Source organism: Quercus lobata, chromosome 1, assembly GCF_001633185.2.
Source record: "Quercus lobata isolate SW786 chromosome 1, ValleyOak3.0 Primary Assembly, whole genome shotgun sequence".
In the NCBI taxonomy this organism is placed as follows: domain Eukaryota; kingdom Viridiplantae; phylum Streptophyta; class Magnoliopsida; order Fagales; family Fagaceae; genus Quercus; species Quercus lobata.
Window position 1 is genome coordinate 16,056,935 of NC_044904.1, and position 19,222 is coordinate 16,076,156.

At 33.8% G+C, this 19,222-nt stretch overlaps 1 long non-coding RNA gene across 1 annotated transcript; it reads left to right on the forward strand.

Moving 5' to 3' along the window:
• The first annotated feature begins 16,316 nt into the window (after nt 1–16,316).
• Nucleotides 16,317–18,819, forward strand: LOC115980969. Its single transcript, XR_004089350.1, has 3 exons — nt 16,317–16,576; nt 17,511–17,577; nt 18,486–18,819. It is a non-coding gene; the product is annotated as an uncharacterized LOC115980969 (long non-coding RNA).
• The last annotated feature ends 403 nt before the right edge of the window (nt 18,820–19,222 follow it).

Genomic DNA, 19,222 nt, shown 5'->3' on the forward strand with positions numbered 1-19,222 from the left:
TCCAACACCACAACCAACTCATTGAACCATCAAATCATAGTCTCACCAAACTACCACCTCCAACACCACCACTGTTGTTAGCCACCGCCTAAAACCCTAGACTGGGAAGCAAAAACAAAGAAACAAGAAAAACGAAATCGTGAGATCGGCTAAGCAGCAAAGCAACCTGATTGTCTAGATTGGCTGAGATTGAAGTAACAAAGAGCGGTGGATTCAAATTTTCTAGGGTTAATGGATTTGTGGGTTAATGGATTTGCGAGTGTAATGGATATCTAGGTTGGTTTAGTTTTTCCTACTGTGAGTTTTTAGGATTTGACAGATTTGTTCTATCTATGACTTCAAAAGAAGATGGAGAATCTTTTGGGTTCCTTCCAATAAAAAAAAAAAGGGTTCCTTTTTGTTTTCCCTTACTATTTGGGTTTGTAACCTAAACTTTTTTTTTTTTTTTTTACAACAAGATTTGATGTATATTGTTGGTAGTAGGAATGACAACAGGTCAGGTTTTTTCATACTTGGACCCGACCCGTGCCCAAACTCGACCCATTTATTAAACGAGTTTTTTTCCCAAGGCCCAGACCCGCCCCGTCGGGCCCCACGGGCCCTATTTAGCCCAACCAGATTTGGGCCCAATTCGCGGCCCAAATCATGGCCCAACCAAAAAAAAAAAAAATGCAAAGAGACTCACAAAACCCCTCTCTCAGATACTTTGGCTTGAAACTGTAACAAGAAGAACGAAATCCAAATTTCAAAACTATGAACCTCACATACAAAACAGATCCATTTACTGAAACTCTGAAGTAAACAAAATGGGAAAACCTTGAGCTTCTTTCACTGAGCTCTCTAGCTCCTAAGCTAAAACAGCTAATCCAAAAAGGAACAAACTTGAACAAAAACACAAATCACACCCACCATTCAAAACAACCACAAAAAGTAAAAAAAAACAAATCCACTACAACCACATTCAACTCTTCTTTTATCATTTATATATATACACAAAAATGTTTGATTTAGCTACAGAACAAAACAGACCAAGTACATCAATAAAAAAAAAAAAAAAAATTGAAGAAAAGTAGTGAATAGAACAGACAAAGACTGATGGCGACGAGAGGGACTGGCTACAGCGACTATGAGAGGTTGGACAGTTGGGCCGGCGGTGAGATTGAGAGTGAGTGAGTGAGCTTGTGAGTGAGTGAGCTTGGGACGGCGAAGAGAGGGATCGACGGTGAGCTACGGCGACGGCGAGGTGAGTGAGTGAGTGAGAGTGGCGAGACTGAGCTGAAGAGATTGTGAGTGAGGCAGCGTGAGTTCTGAGCAGCTGAAGAAATGAAAAATTAGGGTTAGATTATATATATATATATATATATATAGAGAGAGAGAGAGAGAGAGAGAGAGAGAGAGAGAGAGAGAGAGAGAGAGAGAGGGTATTTTTGTAATTTCCTGGTACCAGGCTTTTATCTAGGTCGGGTCTCGAATTTTTTTATAAAACCCAAACTCGACCCGGACCCGCTTTTGGTATTTTAAAAAAAACCCATACCTGACCCTATTCTTAATCAGATCGGGTAAAACCCGGCCCATTAGGGTCGGACCGGGCCGGGTACCCGCAGATCGGGCAAAAATTGCCATCCCTAGTTGGTAGTATATACATCAAGAGAACCAATTATTGTGTTGATTGAACAAGATTCGAGTCATGAAATGGGATTTGGGTTTGATGATTTGATTTCTAAGATGGTGAGAGAGAAGTTGTTCTTCAATATGTTGCTTCTAATTCTGTTTATATTGTAGCTTATATAGTAAATGAGATTTTTTAAAGGAAAGGGTAGAGGTGGATGACAGGGGTCTAACGGAAGTCACCTCAAGTGGGTTAAGTGATAACTTTTAAACCACGGGTAGACATTGTTAAAACGGGCCAAACCACAGGTAGGTAAAGTGCAATTTTCCCTTCTAAAAATGTTACGGAAAAATGTTTTGTTAGGTTCTAAGACTTTAGGAACTAATATATTAGAACTTCATTTTGTATTATGTTGGCAAACCATGGTCAAAACATAGAATCTAGGTTTAGGCTTGCTCAAAGTATGTTTATTTGTAAAATTGGAATCGAGTGATTGCAGAATTTATTAGACTAAATTTGCAAGGTTTGATCGATCGAAAATTAGACTCGATCAATCGAACCACGTGTAAATTTATTTTTCTGTATAGTTCCAATTCAGCCTAAACTCTACTTAAACATATTGGGTTTCAAGTAAAACACTCCTATATATAAAGGAAACCCTAAAACGTTTTTATAAGTTTTCAAGAGAGATTAGAGTGCCTCTTGTGCCTCTTTTGTATTTAGGGTTTTGTACCTAAAATCTCTCTAAGGAGGTTACTCTTTATGCTATGTGTGTGAATATTTTATGAGATTAAGAGGTGGTTGCCTTCACACATACTTAGGGTTTCCAAGATTCAAGATTATGTCAAGAATTGGTGATCGATTCAATTGCTGCATTCAAGAGCTTAAAGATACACGAGCGGGTGTGCTTGTGCTTGCTGGGAATTCAAGAAAGAAGTAGCCCATTGACTCGGAGTTGTCACGTGGTCGTGGTAGTAAATTTTCTACTCGAAGTAGCAATAGGATGTTAGTGGTCTGAGTCGCTATTGTGTAAACTTCAATTCTTTCATAGTGGATTCGTTTTACCTTAAGGATAACTAGGTTAAATCCTCCCTAGGTTTTTTACTGGTTTGGTTTTCTTGGATTATCATATTGTTGTGTTCTTTATTTTCAGCACTTTACAATGATATGATATATTTGTGTTAACCTAGATCTGATTAATTTGACTAAGTAATTACTTAACTAATTAACTAGGTTAATTTAGTTGTGTTTTAAGGGGTCTAAAAAACAAACACGTTTTTTGGTGTCTAACTTGTACAGAAAATCTAACATAGCTAATCTCACAAAATCTAAAATAATGAAGAGAAAATCAAACAATACCATCTTCTAACGTAGTATATATACTCTCATAAAATCAACATAATAATTAATGAACATAATATACATAAATCTCATAATAATCCAACTATGATCACCAGATCCGCAAGCATGGTGTTTCGCTTTATCATGTCTTACTGAATAAGTTAACCTCCTAGTAAAATCCTTTCTTGGCCATTGGATAGATGATACTCACTCATTTCTAATATTTAACGTTTAGCAAGGGTTATAGATCTCGACTGGTACTTTATAGTGTTTCTAATAAAGTTGTTCGAGTTCGAATCCTGTCCCTCCTATTGTAAATATCAAGTAACCAAAAAAAAAAAAAAACTTCTTTTTAGATATGCATTTATTTAGGAATTGTCAATATTCCCATCATGTTGAGCTAAACAGTAGGCTACCGACTTAAATTCCTCTAAGCAAGCAATGGTTTGACGAACCAGAACTGATTCTTGGAAAAGAGAATGATTTCTATGGAGGACTGACCACGCTTTCCCAGCCAGTTTCACAAGGGTATCTTTCCTCTTCACACCTCCATATATATTTTGCCACAAAATTAAGTCAAGTCAATTGAGTGGACATCAGTAGATAGTAAGTACTGAAAAAGAACCGTCTCAAAATTAGGTTATGTTTGGTAACCATTTTTATTTTCTATTTTTGAAAATTTGATTTTGGGAATATTAAAAAAAAAATTTTCTTGTATTTTTGAAATAAAAAACATGTTTGGTTAGTTGAAATTAAAGAAATAGTTTTTTGAAGAAAAAAAATAGAAAATACTAAAATATGTCGTTACTGGGATTTGAACTTTAATGCTAACTCATTAAATGAGATAGATTCATTAAATTAAATGCATATTTTCATTGACTTCTGAAAATTAGAAACTGAAAACAGCATTTTATATGTTTTTAGTTTCCTTCACAAATTAAGTTTTGAGAAAAGTTTTTGTTTTTTGTCCATTTTGGGTTGCCAAACAAGTTTTTTAGTTTCAAAATAGAAAATTCTTTTTGAAAATAGAAAATAAGGGGAAAAAACAATTACCAAATATACCCTAAAGCTTTGCTTGTGTCTCACATTGGTTAGAGATGAGTCTTCATGTGTGTTTATAAACTATAGCACGACTTAAGTGATAACTTGAAAGATAATGGACTTGGTGTTAGAGTTTGGCGTATGTTGGGTTTAGGCTTGTCTCTATTTCTCTAGGGTTGTACCCTTTTTCCTTTTCTTTTCCTTTTAGCCCAATTCAGTTCTGGCTGTTGGGCATTACCCAACCAGCCCATTGGGGGCATTTAATGTGCTGCCTATTAGGCATGCATAGCAACCATTGGAGTAGCCCATAAGTCTTTTGCTTAGTTGGCTTATATAACCCTACAACTCATACTATTAACATAAGTCATTCTTCAGCTTCTCTAGCTGTCTCCCTCCTTTGTTTGCTCTAGTTTTTTTGCACAAATTTTCAACTTTAATTTTGGGTTTTAAAGAAAGACAAATAAGGTTGTTCTTGATTCTTCTTGCTTGGGTGTGCGTCCAACTTGAAGAAATTGCTACAGTCTAATCCTGGGGGGGTTGTTCGACCAAGAGACCCATTCGCATCGAGTTCTACTCTGAGTAGGATGAATCAACCTTTAAGGATAAGGCATTTTGCATGATTCTATAGTTTGTGAGATCTTTCTAACTCTATCTATTTATTTTTTTCATTGCTAATTTTTTTGTGTTTATATTGTTGAATCAAAACTTGTTTATTTAGCCATATTTTCCAACAATCTTAAAGGTTGAGTTTTTGTGTTTCAAAAATGAAGAAACAAGTTGTTGATTCTCTTAAGGTCATTTCAGAAATTACAAAGCTTGAGGTTTTTGATCGAAATAATTTTAAATGTTGGAAAGAAAGGGTTTTTCTCATCTTGGAATTTGCCAAAATTGACCAGGTTCTTTATAAGCCTAAACCTAAAGACGATCCTAAAAATATAGCAAAGTGGAAAAAAACAAATAAATTATGTGTTCATACTATTAAGTGTGGTTTATCTAACAAATTGTTTGATAATTATTGTCATTTTACTTGTGCTAAAGATTTATGGGATGAACTTAATGGTCGTTATGGATTTGAGGATGAAGGTGGTAAAAAGTTTGGTACAGCTAAATTTTTTTCTTTTCAAATGGTTGAGGAAAAAAGTATTTCTAGCCAAATTGAAGACTTTCAAAAATTAGTATATAACCTAGCTAAAGAGGTTGATGTTTTACCCGAGAGGTTTGTGGCTCATGGCCTTGTGTTTAAGTTGCCCGACTCTTGGAAAGAGTATAAACACCGATATAGCCACCATAGAATCTATTTGAATCTTCAACAAACTATCGTTGATATTCAAATTGAAGAAACAAATAGGATGTCAGAAAATGTTTCTAGAGCTAAGAAATTTACTTCCAAGGCTAATGTTGAAGAGAGAGGACTCTCTAAACCTCCACAACATAATAAGAAACATGATTTCAAGGGAAAAGGAAAATTTCATAATAAAAATGGCCCAAATCCTTAAACCCAAAAGAAAAAGGGTAATTGTTTTATTTGTGGCAAGGTAGGTCATTATGTGGCAACATATAGGGCAAGAGGAAACTTCAACAACAATAAGAACAACAACAAAGGCTTTACATCAAATAAGTAAAATGTGGTGCAAATCGAAAAATCATTGCGGCGGTGGTGTGTGAGGCACACTTGGTGACAAAAGTGAAAGGATGGGTAGTTGATTTGGCTTGCACAAGGCATATTGGTGCATTCAAAGAGGAGTTTAGTTCCTACACTCCTATGGCGGAATGCATCGAACGTGTCTATATATGTTGGGGACAATAGGTTTGTGTCGGTGAGTGGTAAAGGGAAGGTATTCTTGAAGCTAACTTCCGGTAAAACTCTTTCACTCAATAATGTCCTTCATGTACCTCACTTTCATTACAATCTCATTTTCAGTAGATTTGCTTGGTAAGGCTAGTATTAAAGTTTTATTTGATGGTGGCATTGTTACTTTAACTAAGAATGAAGTCTTTGTTGGTAAGGGCTATGATGATGAAGATCTCTTTGTACTTAATGTTGCTCAAGTTATTAATGAAAATGATTCATCTTCTTGTGCTTACTTAGTTGATTCTATTGACGTTTGGCATGGTAGACTTGGATCTCGGTTATATAAAGAAAATGAAAAAATGTGGAATTATTAATTCACTAAGTGAAGCTACTATGGAAAAATGTGAAATTTGTGCCGATACTAACCTTGTAAATCCATAACAAGAGAAACTGAGCTTCTTGGATTGGTACATAGTGACTTGGGTGATTTAAAACACACAATGACTAGAGGTGGTAAAAGATTTTATGTGATCTTTGTTGATGACCACTCTAGATTCACTGAACTTTATTTACTAAGAATCAAAGATGAAGCTTTAGAGATGTTTATAAAGTATAAAAGTGAAGTTGAGAACCAAAAGAATAAAAGGATTAAAAAACTTAGAACTGATAGAGGTGGTGACTATGAGTCTAATCATTTTAAGGAATTTTGTGAACACAATGGCATAATACATGAGGTAACCGAAAGGAAAAATAGAACACTTAAAGAGACAATGAATGCAATGCTTGTTAGTTTTGGGCTATCTTCCAACAAGTGGGGGAAGACCATTCTTTCGACTTGCCATATTCAAAATAAGATACCTTATAAGAAAACTAGCAAAACTCCTTATGAACTTTGGGAAGGGCGTAAGCCTAACTTGGTATACCTCAAAGTGTGGGGGTGCTTGGCTAAGGTCATGCTACTTGTGCCTAAAAGGAGAAAGCTTGGTTCTAGAACATGTGATTGTGTGTTTATTGGTTATGCTTGTAAAAGTACATATTATAGATTTCTTGTTATCAAAAGTGATATATTAGAATCATATACTATTCTTGACTCCAAAAATGCCATATTCTTTGAGCATGTGTTTCCTTTGAAAAATAAGGAAAAAATGTTACATGATTCTATTGAAATTTCTAATGACTTTGTTGATGATGTTCAAGAAATAAGAAGGAGCAAGCGAGCTAGAAAGGAAAAGGATTACGGTAATGATTTCCTTACCTATGTTGTTGAAGATGAACCTGTAAGTTACTATGTTGCAATTAAATCCATAGATGCACATTTTTGGTTGGAAGCTATTAATAATGAATTAGAATCCATAATGTCTAATCATACTTGGGAATTAGTTGAGCTTCCACCCAAGGTTAAATCTATTGGTTGCAAATGGGTGTTTAAAAGAAAATTAAAACCGGATGGTACAATTAGGGGTGTGCAGCCAACCCGCCATAACTGACCCGACCAACCCAATTCGCCGGGTTGGGTGGGTTTTTAGGGCTTAGTGGGTTGGGTTGGGTTGGGTTGGGTTACAAAATTTTCTTTTATAACGGGTCGAGTTGGGTTTGAGTCATAAAATTCCAAACCCACCAAACCCAACCCGACCCACCCATATATATAATATATATATATTTAAAATATATTATATAATTAATAAAATTTTTAAAATAACTAGCTCTTTTTATCCTATATAAAAGTCAATTAGTTCACACAAACCCTAGTAAATTACTATTGTTGTTTAGTCATTAGTGTTGTTTGACTTTAAGAAGTGACATTGATACTAATCTTTGGGTTTTTTTAATATATTTATATTTATATATTTTTTTTCTACTCAATTTAATAATAATAATAATAAAATTTTCCAACCCATGGGTTCAACTCGACCCAACCCGATCCATATAGGTTGGGTTGGGTTGGACTTATGTGATAGGTTGGGTTGGGTTGAATTTTTTTTTACCCACCATGATGGTTGGGTAAAAAAATCTCCTTAACCCGACCCAACCCGGCCCATGTACACCCCTAGGTACAATAGATAAGTATAAAGCTCGCTTAGTAGCCAAGAGCTATAAGCAAAAACATAATGTGGATTATTTTGATACTTATTCTTTGGTTACTAAAATTGCATTTATTAGAATTTTATTTGCCATTGCTTCTATTTACAAACTTGTTGTTCATCAAATGGATGTTAAAACTACATTTCTAAATGGTGATTTAGAAGAAGAAATTTATATAGAGCAACTTGAGGGTTATATTGTTCTTGGACAAGAACATAAAGTTTGTAAATTGGTTAAATTTGATGATGTTATGTTTACACAAGAGTTTAAAACAAGCACCTAAACAATGACATGAAAAATTTGATGATGTTATGTTTACACAAGGGTATGTGATTAATGGTGCAGATAAATGCATATATAACAAGTTTATTAATAATGAAGGTATCATTTTATGTTTATATGTTGAAGACTTGCTTATATTTGGAACTAGTCTTGATGTAGTGCATGATGCTAAATGTTTTCTTGCCTCTAATTTTGATTTGAAAGAGGCAAATATAATCTTGGGCATCAAGATCTTTAGGGATAATGATTGCATTATACTATCACAATCTCACTATGTAGATAAATTTTTTTTTAAAATTTGAACACTTTAATATGTCACCTATGTCTAACTCCTTTTGACTCAAAGGTGCACTTGATTAAAAATCATGCTGATAGTGTTTCGCAAGATAAGTATGCATAAATTATTGGTAGTTTAATGTTTTTGACAAACTGTACTTGTCCAGATATTGCATATGTTATTGGTAGATTGAGTAGATATACTCATAAAGTTAGTATTGAACATTGGGATGCAAGATCTAGATTGTTGAGATATTTAAAGGGTACTTTTGATTATGGTTTGTCATATTTTGGTTATCCTGCTATATTAGAAGGATATTGTGATGCTAATTAGATCTCTGATACAGATGAGATAAGACCCACTAGAGAATATGTGTTCACACTAACTAGGGGGGTTGTCTCTTGGAAATCATCCAAGTAGATTTGCATAACAAGATCTACCATGGAATTAGAGTTAGTGGCCTTAGAGAAGGTTAGGTCCAAAGCCGAGTGGCTTAGGAGTTTGTTAATTGAGATACCATTGTATACTAACTCTATTGCCTCTGTTTGCATGTATTGTGATTGCTAGGCTGTCATAGTAAGTGCTAAGAGCAAAATCTATAATAGGAAAAGTTGACATATCTGATTGAGGCACAATATTGTGAGGTAGCTTATTGATAATGGTGTAATGTCCTTAGACTTTGTGAGGTTAGAAAGGAATTTGGCTAATCCTTTGGCCAAGCCACTAGCAAGAAGGCTAGTGAATGAGACATCGAGGGGGATAAGACTGATTCCCAGGTTGTGACACTATGGCCAATGCTCAACCTCTATGATGGGTGATTCCACATAAGGGGTTAAATGGGAGAGATCATTAGTGGTCCATATGGGCACTGTCAGTTATTGTGTTTTTCACTATCTCATTGAGGAGATTAGTGATGAGTTTATCCCTATGGTGTGAGATAGTGTTAAGTTGCAGATTGTTGGAGGTTGAGCTCTAACTCTTAATGAATCCATAATCCCTACCTGTTGGGATATGGTGTACTACACAAACTCTTAATGGATGCCACCTATATGAGAGTGGAAGTTGTGCCGCTTCCTATGAGACTTAGGTAGGTCTCTAGAGCTTTCATGAAACCCAATGGTGCACGGCCTATATAAGGCGCCAACCTACTTATGGAACAACCTTGGTAAAGAAAGGTATGTGAGTGGTAAGTTTGGTTATTGAATAGCTTGGTTAAAAGAGAACTCTACCATTGTCTAGTAGTTCATACTTATTTGTCCTAAGTATGGTTAAAACCTTATGGTACCATATTGATGCATGTTTTCTTGAGTTTATTGCCTTTCCTAGTTTAGTGTTTGTAACATGGGGATTGTTGAAGTGTGTGTTTCAAACACTAAAACATTGCTTGTGTCCCACATTGGTTAGAGATGAGTCTTCATGTTTGTCTATAAACTATAGCACAATTTAAGTGGTAACTTGAAAGATAATGGGCTAAGTGTTAGAGTTAGGGTTGGGTTGGGTTTAGGCATGTCTCTATCTCTCTTGGGTTGTACTCTTTTTCATTTTCTTTTCCTTGTAGCCCAATTCAATTCTGCCTATTGGGCATTACTCAAGCAGCTCGTTGGGGGCATTCAATGTGTTGCCCATTGGGCACGCACAGTAATCGTTGGAGCATCCCATAAGTCCTTTGCTTAGTGTCCATTTGGCATGATTAATTTTTCCAACTTATTTTACTATTCAGTTTATTTTTGCTACTATTCATGGATCTCACTACACTTTTTGGTACTATTCATGGATCTCGCTATACTATTTCTACCAACTTTTACTTTTATCTACACTACTTTTAGTAAAAAGTTTTCAGTTTCAGTAAAATAGGCGGATCCCAAATAGACCCTTAGTTTGCTTATATAACCTTACAACTCACACTATTCACATAAGTCCTTCAACTTCTCTAGCCATCTCCCTCCTCTGTTTGCTTTAGTTTTTTTGCACAAAATTTCAGCTTCAATGTTTGGTTTTAAGGAAAAGCAAATAAGATTGTTCTTGATTCTTCTTGCTTGGATGTGTGTCCAACTTGAAGAAATTGCTATAGTCTAATCCTGGGGGCTTGTTCGGCCAAGAGAGCCATTCACACAGAGTTCTATTCCGAATGGCACGAATCAACCTTTAAGGACAAAACATTTTGCATGATTCTATAATTCATGAGATCTTTTTAACTCTATCTATTTATTTTTGTCATTGCAAATCTTTTAGGGTTTATATTGTTGAATCAAAATTTATTTATTTAGCCATATTTTCCAACACGGCGAGCAAGCTGACTTTATACAAATGTTCGAAACCTTTCCTAAAAGCAAGCCAGCCTGAGTCTTTCTCAGTAAAGTCCTCTGTCGTCAAGGTGAGCAAGCTAGACTCTATACACACCCTCCAAACCTATCCTAAAAGAAGATAGCTCGTAGTAGGCACGGTAATTCTCCCATCATAGTATTGAACTCTAGCTATCACTACACTAAAATATAATGTAGTTTGTTTGTTTTTTTTATTAGAATCAAAATGTTGTTATTATTGTTATTATCATTATTATTATTATTTGTTGTGTGAATTCTTTTGTATATATACCTATGAAAGATTAATAAATATCTTCATTTAAATATTGTGTTTTGTTTGTTTGTTTAGGTGCACACCGCTGAGATATTCACCTATAGATTCGAGGGAGAGCGTGTGGTAGAGTGTGTAAAGTGTATGGTGTATTTTATAGATCTACAGATGCATGCACCACACGGGACCTTGACTGCTCGAGTCAAGGAGATTCATTATATGGATGGCACTATTAGTAGGAGATTCTTGATGTACATCGACCTAGAGATGCTTTGCAGGTTGATGGCTGGATTGGATGACTTTGTGATGGGTCACATATTTGTTCCAGGGAGCACTCCTAGTGCCACTCTTGCCATTGATATGGGCAATGGCACAGTAAGTTCTTAAATCTTAAAAGTTGATATTTATAAAACTCTAGAATACTCTGGAAATTGAGATTTTATTGATTGTGAAAATGAATACAAGCAACTCAGTGAAATACATAGCTATTGATCCTATTTATATACAGTTTACACAAGTAAAGGTTAAGCAAAACTAACTCCCTCACTTGGCGGGAAAAGTAGTTACAAGGCTAATCCATTCTAACTAACTATACACCTGTATCAAAAAATACAACTGCTCTGTAAAAGAATAAGTAAGGTCTTCAAAATGTGGCATTGCTTCAATTACTTCCAGCAATTCTGTGCTTGCCCAATTAGACTGACTTTGCCACTGAAGCTTTAGTGTTGCTACTCTGCTCTACTACTTAAGACAAACTGTGATACTCTTGCCTTTGTTCCTTTTTTGTTTTAATAATATTATATTGAATTATTTTTTATTTTTTATTTTTTGTGTGCAGAAGTACACAATTTCAGAGTCTGCCGGTAACTGCTTAAAGATAATAAAGAGCGAAATAAGAACTGGTGTTGAAAGATGTGTAGGGTGCATTACGGTGCTTGCTGGTCGCTACTGTCTTCTCAGGAACGGTTTGGAGGGCACGTATAGAGCTTGGCAGGAAAAGACTCGACCAACACAGCCATGAGAAAGACATACTGAGAGGTGTGGGCATTACTGAGAGGTGTAAATACATACTGAGAAGAAAAATGAAAAAAGAATAACTACGCAGTGTGGGCATTACCCAACCCATTTCTAGAGTTTAAGAAGGCCCAATTCTCGTCTTTGTAAACTTTTTGGGTTTGGAGGTCCATTGAAAATTTGATAAAAACAAGGACGAGAATTGGGCCTTCTAATAGTGCCATCCACATAATGAATCTCCTTGACTCGAGCAGTCAAGGTCCCGTGTGGCGCACACGTCTGTAGATCTATAAAATAAACCATACGCTCTCCCTCGAATCTATAGGTGAATATCTTAGCGGTGTGCACCTAAACAAACAAACAAAACACAAAATTCAAATGAAGATATTTATTAATCTTTTACAGGTATATATACAAAAGAATTCACACAACAAATAGTAATAATAATAATACCAATTATTTTTCGATATATTACAATAGAAATTTCAAGGAGACAGCTTATTGCAATAAATATAACATTGCAATTACAAAATATCAATTATTTTATAATCTATTGCAATGACAAACATGAATATATTATTATAGTGATCTAATTTCAATTATTTTACAATCTATTGTAATAAAAAATATGAAACAATTATCTGTTACAATAAAGATACCATTGCAATAATTTGACCCAAATTATTTTTGTCAATTCTTTGTAATCTATTTAATAAAATTCATGAAATAATAGTCTATTGCTACAAGATATTCGAAGTAATAAATTTTTTATTGCAACAACAAATATATTATTACATCAAAATTGTCATTAAAATATTTAAGATTTATTGCAACGAAAATTTTTTTGTAGCACAAATCTATTACCTTAAATTTTATTGGAACACTTTGTATAAACTATTGCAATGACTTTGATGTTATTGCAACGACTTTTTTCATTGTAATAAACATTTATTGTTGTAGTGTATTATTTTACTCTTTCTTATCTCAAAGTTGTTAACCCTAAAGCTTGAAAATGTGTACTTGTACACAAAAAATAAATAAAAAACCTAATATTAAAAACTCATTCACACAATTCAATATAATATCAACTTTTAAGAAGTACTGAACTTACCATGCCATTGCCTATATCAATGGCAAGAGTGGCACTAGGAGTGCTCCCTGGAGCAATTATGTGATCCATCACAAATTCATCCATTCCAGCGACCAGCCTGCAAATCATCTCTGGATCGATGTACAACAAGAATTTGCTGCCAATAGTGCCATCCACAAGTTGAAGTTCCTTAATTCGAGCAGTCAAGGTCTCGTACGCCAAATGGTACTGCAGATCTATAAAGTACACAATATGCTCTACCACACGGTGCTCTACCTTAAATCTATGGGTGAATTTGTTGGTGCGCACCTAAACAAACAAACAAAACACAATATTCAAATGAAGATATTTATTAATCTTTTACAGGTATATATACAAAAGAATTCACACAACAAATAATAATAATAATAATAATAATAATAATAATAATAATAATAATAATAATTTTGCGAAATATTACAATAGAAATTTCAAGGAGACAGCTTATTGCAACAAATATAACATTGCAATTACAATATATCAATTATTTTATAATTTATTGCAATGACAAACATGAATATATTATTATAATGATCTAATTTCAATTATTTTACAATCTATTGTAATAAAAAAAATGAAACAATTATTTATTCCAATAAAGATATCGGTTCAATAATTTGACCCAAATTATTTTTGTCAATTCTTTGCAATCTATTGCAATAAAATTCATGAAATAATAGCCTATTGCTACAAGATATTCAAAATAATAAATTGTTTATTGCAATAACAAGTATATTATTACATCAAAATTGTCATTAAAATGTTTATTGCAACTAATTTTTTTTTTTAGCACAAACCTATTACCTCAAGTTTTATTGAAACACTTCATATAAACTATTGTAATGATTTTGATGTTATTGCAACAATTTTTTCGTTGTAATAAACATTTTTTTGTTGTAGTGTATTAGTTTACTCTTTCTTATCTCAAAGTTGTTAACCCTAGAGCTTGAAAATGTGTACTTCTACACAAAAAATAAATAAAAAACCTAATATTAAAAACTCATTCACACAATTCAATATGATATCAACGTATAAGAAATAATGAACTTACTATTCCATTGCCCATATTAATGGGTTGGCTAGGAGTGGCAGTGCTCCCTGGTACAAATATGTGCATTACAAAGTCGGCCATTGCATTCAACTTGCAAAGCATCCTTGGATAAATGAACATCACAAATCTGCCATTCACAGGGTGAAATTCCTTGATTCGAAGAGTCATGTTCTTGTACACCATATGGTACTGTAGATCCATAAAGTATACACTATAGTCTATATCGATTCTTTTGGTGAATACATTGGTGCACACCTAAACAAACAAACAAAATGCGCATAATTTGTAAAAAGAATTTACAGAAAATTTACATGGAAATTAATCAAGAGAGAGTTATTGCATGCATGTAATAGACGAGAGTTTTGGGATATAAGGGATTAACTTGAATATAACACAATCCTTACACAACCAAACCATGTAGATAGCTAATAACACAGTACAATGTGGTCTCTAATATTTTCAATTTTGTACTGTGACTATAGGGTATACCCTATAGTATAGGTTGAAATTACTTTAAAAAAAGAAGAAGAAGGGCTATAGCAACATTTTATAAATGCTTCTAAAACGCCACTATAGGGTATACCCAATAGTATAGGTTGAAATTACTTTTTTTTTTAAAAATGCTATAGTAGCATTTTATAAATGCCACTATAGGGTATGGACATATAGTAGTGTTTGTAAAACACCACTATAGTCACATGTAAGACAAGATCCTATAGTGGCGATTGTAAAATGCTACACCACCATATGCCCATGAAAGACAAGGGCCTATAGTCACGTTTATTAAATGCTGCTATAGGTCATTTTTATATATATTTTTTATAAGTCCTTATTTTTTTTTTTTAAAAAAAAAAAACCTAAAAGAAAAGTGCTTATAGTGGCGTTTGTTAAACGCTGCTATAGGACTCTCAATTTTTTTAAAGGGCTGGGCTATAGCAGCGTTTTACAAATGCTACTATAGGTCCTTGTCTTACAAGGGCCATAATGTCTGATGTAAGGATTTTAGTTTGAAAAATTGCTCAAGATTGAGTCAGTTAGTCTAGGAATACGACATTTATCTATAACTTGTTGTGATTAGTACATAATAAAAATGGTTTTAGTGGTGGATAATGGATCTAGGTTAAATATGGTGCTTTTATCCTAACATGCCATGTTAACGGTGTGAAATTAGGGCTTGGCCCTAGCATTTAACGTTGAAATAAGGTTATAAAAATTTATTAATATATATAATTGTGTTTTTTTTTTTTTTTGGGTAGAAAAAGGGGGTCTTTTTTTAATTAACAAGAAACTATTACATCATTACATGTCCAAAAGCCATCTCAGAGGATGACTAGTTACAAAAGGTCCCATAAATCAGCAACTAAAGCTGGAATAAAACAAGGAGGTAAATCCTCCAATCAAACTGATTCCACAGCCTTCTCTGCTAATTGATAAGCCACACTAATTAAAAGATTTACAAAGAAAGGAAAACAATAAAATCACTAAATTGCATCCCTTGCAATTGCCTGTGAATGGCCTCCAAAATATGACCACAAGTAGCTGTAGAATTCTGACTAGTTTGAAGCACAAACTATATCATCCCATTCAAAGAGCCCAATATCTACACAAAATCTAACAACATCGTCAACGGCCAATGGCCTGATGGTAGGAAGCCTTCGTGGCCTATTACCCTGTGAGTCTGTGATTGTGGGTTTGAGTAGCAGTATTCTTCATCTAGTGCTTGTATGGTCCCACACCCTACATGATAAAGTTTAAGTGAACCTCGATCATTTGCAGTGTTAAAAGTTAAGTTTGTCTTACCATCCGAGTGATTTGAGTCTTTGAAGATATATAGTGTAACACCCCACCCTAATTGCCTAATTAAATTATGTGTTTATATGCATGTCATTATTTTAATTACTTTTAAGTGCATGGAACTTTGATTTTGTGATATTATAGAACATATATGTTATTTTAATGTGTTAGATATAACTTTATAAAATTAAGGATATATATGTGTGTGTGTGTAATGTGTTATTTATTCTTTGTAGATAGGTGTGAATGCAAAGAAAAAGGTAAGTGTGAATGCAAAGTTTATATATATATATATATATATATATATATAAGTGTGAATGCAAGAAATTTGGAACAAGTGGATGTGATATTGTTTTCCCCTAGCCATACACGTATCCAAGCCCCAAAAGTCTCCTTACTTTTCTGATTTTCTTGGCTGCCTCTGAAGTCCAGCAGCTGCCTTTCTTCTTTCTCCATTTCCCCTTTCTTTGTTTTTTCTTCTTCCTCCTTACACGGCAACATCTCTCCCTTCCTTTCCCACCAAAAATTCTAGTTTCTTTAAAGAAGAAATCAAACAATTAATCCTAAGGTTTCATCTTCAAAGTGTGTAGGTAAGTAAGTTAAACCTCATCTGATTTTGTGTATTGGGATAGTGTAATTGTTGGCTTAATTTCCCCCTTTGTTCTCTACTCTGTTTCTGGAAGTTGAATGGGTGATTCTGTTTTAGTTACTTGAAATATTGATGATATTGTGGTCTATTGAATGCTTATTAGGGTATTTTAATATGTATACAATAGGTATAAAAATATCCAAATGAAATTAAGACCTATTGCTATTTGTTGATGATTTTGTAAGAATATGTACTGAAGCTGACTCTGTGACAGATTTGTTGTTCACTAAAAGAAAATTCTGTATTAAATTGTATTTTGTGAGTTAGGATGCAAGGAGTAGTTTGTATGAATTCTAAGACACATATTGTTGTTATAGAAGTGGTCTCACAGTATTTGGATGAACATAAAATTATTGGTTTAATTTGAAAGTTGCAAGAAATTCTGTCAGGACAGATTTGAGTTTACTGTCTTGTGTGATTTTTAGTAAATCATGGGTTAATGCTTTGACTCCGAAATTTTTATGGTTACTACTGGACATACAGGGGGGTTGTCCTGTAAAATTTCATCACAATTGGAGGTGTGTAGACAGCCCGTTTGTATTTTACAAATGGAGCATACGTGGCTGTAAAGAGCAGTGAACAATATATGCTACACCTAACTTTGTGGATTTAATTCTCAAGTTAGGTTGTATGTTTTGAGCTATAATTTTATACACTCATCCTTTGGTGTGTTTGAAGCATATATAAATTTTATGGATTGGTTTTTCTGTGGTTTGGCTGCAAAATGTGTTTGATGATTGTATTATATGTTTTGGGGAACTTTATGTGATGGGAATTAGGATTTTCTTGAGTTTGAGAGTTAGGTGGTGATTTAGGTATAAGTTTATATGTTAGGAAGAGTTTGTCCATAATAAGTTTTGGTTCTTTTCGTTTAGGTGGCGAGAACGAGAACACGGATACTTGAGCTCCTCGCGTACAATCTCTCGCGCCTTTTGTTTTCAGGTAAGGGACTTGTGACATGTGCTTTTGATAAGTATAAAAGAATTATTTAGAAAAATATTATGTATTAAAGCTCTTAACTAGAGATATTACGTATATGCATGATTTAAGTAAAATACGTGTTCGTGAGTTATTCAATATTACATACATAATAGTTTTAGCATATTGATGCTATGTTATATGTCACGAACATATTATTTAAAAACGAAGTGGATATGCTACTTTGTGAAACATTTATGTATAAGCAAAGTTAACAGAAAAATGTAGTTTCGAGTTATTCCATTGTTGTGTTCTGAACTCAGCCAGTAGGGGTTATAGTACTGGCATTTCCATGGAAATTCTGATTGGCCATTAAAAGTGGGACTGGCTCTGCTGTACCCGCCCTTGTTGGTAACAGCCAACTTGTGGAGGATGTCAACCTACCCCCATGGTTGAAAGTATGTATTATGATATGATTCCGGAATTACCTGGCATTGTGGGGAATGTTGGATGCCCGACACTCTGTGCTGGAAGCCTCCCAAAGTAGTGACAGACTTACAATTGGTTTAACTAACCTGTATTATAAACGAGGTATAAAGCTATTTGGGAAATTATAAGAAAGGTATATTGAATGTGTTATAAATCTGATGAGAAGTTATGATAAAGTATTTGATAATCTGTTCAAAGATAAGATTACTGAATTTATAATTAAGTTCCTTATTATGTCATTTTATTTATTATATGAAAGAAAAATGAAGCATTCTCATCTAAAAGTTCTTAAGTTATTTTTAAGAACAATATGAACAGTATGAAGGCTATTTTATTAAATTTTGGCATATCCATAAACTTTTTGATTTACATGCATTCTTATTAAAGGCCCATGGAGCTTTAAAACCTTACTGGGCTTCGCAGCTCACCCTATTATATTTCAGTGCACAGGTTCTTCCTGGAAGCAGCGAGAGTATTAGAGGTGGCAAAGATTCTGTGTTTTCTCGTTTTGTTAGAATGTAGAGTTTTGTTGTATAGCAGTTAGTTTTTTTGTTGTATATAAGGAATCAAGATGTACTTGATCCTTTGAGCACAAATGTAATTCGGTACTGTAGTTTGTTTTGAACCCCAGTTGTATGCCTTGGGGTTAGGTTTGTAATAAGAGTTTGCTAAATGTTTAGCTATGTAAATTCTGACTTGAATACCTTAAGTTTCAGCCTGGTGGAATTTTTCCAAGTTCGAAAGAAATGAAATTTTAGGGTTGCCATCATTTTTGTATATATTTGGCTTTTCTAAAAGAAAATAAGCAGGAATTCAAGAAACAATTCTTGATAAGTACCTTCAGATTAGGTTGGTTCGTGTTAATATTGAGACAAACTTAGTATTAACATGCCGGTCATGCTCTAAACTCTGAAATACAGATTTGGGTCGTGACATATAGAGTGGAAGTTATAATTTTCAATATATGTAATGATACTTACTGATTGGGAATAGAAAATGCTTACAAATTTTTGGATAATAAATTTCCTTTCCAAGCCAAAATCCAATTACAATGTTATAACAAATGTTTAAATTTTTATTTTGCCTTATGGTTCCATAGTGACCCTATTATAATAGACTTTTTCATAACTTTTAAAAGTATTGATAGTTTATATTCAATTGTACCCTGTACAATGTAATG